At 38.4% G+C, this 2,500-nt stretch overlaps 1 non-coding gene across 1 annotated transcript; it reads right to left on the bottom strand.

Annotated features, from left to right (window-relative positions):
• Positions 1-825: 825 nt before the first annotated feature.
• Positions 826-942, bottom strand: SCDLUD_001841. The gene has a single exon (XR_006829209.1). It is a non-coding gene; the product is annotated as a 5S ribosomal RNA (ribosomal RNA).
• Positions 943-2,500: the final 1,558 nt, after the last annotated feature.

Genomic DNA, 2,500 nt, shown 5'->3' with positions numbered 1-2,500 from the left:
TTGAGGAAAAGAGGTTTATGGATGTGGGAAACATATTTACATGGAAGCTGCTTCCAGGTTTGAGCAGGGGGGGTGATATTTGCTTTTGAGTGAGCGTAATTTTTAAGAACCATTTTAGAAGCAGTTGTTGTGGGAAACACGTGTTTCTGGATAGGGGAAACATTTTTGTGTGGAAGATGTTTCCAGGTTTGTTGTTTTCCGACGGGAAAAAAGATATGTGTTAAGATCATTGGAGAGGGAGAAGGAAAATATATAGAAAATACCACAATAATAAAATTTGCAACACAGATATATGGGTGTGGGAAACAATTTTGTATGAGGGATGTTTCCCATAGTAGTGGGCGTAGAGGATTTTTATTTTTTTGGGTAAGAAAAGTTTTTTTGGGGAGGTGCATTGTGTACGAAGTGGTTCTTACAGCGGTGCACTGTGTACGAGGTGGTTCTTACAGTGGTGCACTGTGTACGAGGTGGTTCTTACAGTGGTGCACTGTGTACGACGTGCTTCTCATAGTAATGTGTTTTGCATAGTGGTGTGCGCAGTGTTTTATTATGTATTGCATAGTAGTGCGCGCAGGGTTTTATTATGTATTGCATAGTAGTGCGCGCAGTGTTTTATTATGTATTGCATAGTAGTGCGCGCAGGGTTTTATTATGTATTGCATAGTAGTGCGCGCAGGGTTTTATTATGTATTGCATAGTGGTGTGCGCAGCGTTTTATTATGTATTGCATAGTGGTGTGCGCAGCGTTTTATTATGTATTGCATAGTAATACGCGTAGGGTTTTATTATATACTGCACAATAAAAATAGTGTTTAAAAAAAAAAAAGATTGCAGCACCTGAGTTTCGCGTATGGTCACCCACTACACTACTCGGTCAGGCTCTTACCAGCTTAACTACAGTTGATCGGACGGGAAACGGTGCTTTCTGGTAGATATGGCCGCAACCGAAATATTAAGAAAAAAATTAAATATACGCGCGCACGCTTTCTATAGGGCTATTTTTTTGTCTGCACCCAAACACCCAAATTTTATTTTATACAAATAAACATAAGTTATTCCAAAAAGAAAAAAAATATATCTATTTGTAAACTAATATTAAGAAAGTTGTAGGGGCTTATCTAAGGACATTTCTATACCCTTTTTGCTGCACAGATCACATATCTCCGATCATCTGCCCCGAATTCTAAGCGGAACACGGAAATAAAAACGGAAAATCCGCATAAACAAGGATTTAAGGCTTAGTAAACCACACCACCAGCATGTACAGGTGGCATTATATGGGGGTAGGCCTTTCCATGAAGGCTGTAGGGTCCGTATAGATGGAGTTACGGAATGCCGGTACCGGAGATACTGTTGCAGGCCGGTGTCGGTGAGGGTGCTTCAGATCAATCACGTGATTTTGTTGGAAAAAAAAAAAAAAGACATCTATCACATGACCAAAAACGTGACATAAAAAACGTGACCAAAACGTGACCAAAAAACGTGACCAAAAACGTGACATAAAAAACGTGACCAAAACGTGACATAAAAAACGTGACCAAAACGTGACCAAAAAACGTGACCAAAAACGTGACATAAAAACGTGACCAAAAACGTGACATAAAAACGTGACCAAAAACGTGACCAAAAACGTGACCAAAAACGTGACCAAAAAACGTGATTACGGATTAAGTTTTTTTTTTTTTTTTTTTTTTTCCCGACTAAGACAAAAAATAATATAAATGCACCACTTTTGCTTGCAATACACACATATTAAAAAAAACCGCATAGACCTAAAAAAATAAAAAATTAAAAACAAAAAAAAACAAAAAAAACAAAAATATTAGCATATTATGCACAGAGCTGTTTCTCACGGTCTGTTAAATATGTCTGCAGGTACTTCATGCGAAAGCAGATGAAGACAAATCGAAAGAGTTTGGAAACAAGCTTCAGTAAATTTTGTTGACAGTTCGTAAGAACAACAAATGGCCTCGTCATACGGTGGAGAGGATCGCTAGGTGATCGTAAGATCCTGCCTAGTCCCTATACAGCGTACTGACATGGGTGATGGAGTTGGCTTCCCCTCTTCTGTATTGAAAGGGAAAGAAAGCTCTTAGCCTGAATAGTCTTATTCTGGAATTATTTTACGATTTTTCCTATGAGTAAGCAACGAAGGATTTGGTGGATTACTAGCTAATAGCAATCAAAACCAAAGAATTCAAACTTGGGGGAATGCCTTGGTAGGTAGCCGGCTTTTTCAAGCTGTGATTCTATCAAGTGTAACCTCCTCTCAAGCTAGTGATATTAAACCTTTCCGGGTGAAACATTCTGGTTAAAGTGTTTAGTGGAAACTAGTTCGAGGAAACTCAAAGAGTGCTATAGGTAAGATTGAGAGTTTTTGTGAAGCTTTGGAGAGAGTAAAATCTTCTCTGAGCATTGCAGCTCTTTTCCAGAGATAAGGAGAGATACGTTTCTTCTTTTTCTTTCTGGCAACTAATTTAAATTATCTGCGTTTTCAAGA

The sequence above is a fragment of the Saccharomycodes ludwigii genome, chromosome II (assembly GCF_020623625.1).
Source record: "Saccharomycodes ludwigii strain NBRC 1722 chromosome II, whole genome shotgun sequence".
Classification (NCBI taxonomy): Eukaryota; Fungi; Ascomycota; class Saccharomycetes; order Saccharomycodales; family Saccharomycodaceae; genus Saccharomycodes; species Saccharomycodes ludwigii.
Note: the sequence above shows the minus strand (reverse complement) of the source record. Positions and strands in the feature narration are given on the sequence as shown.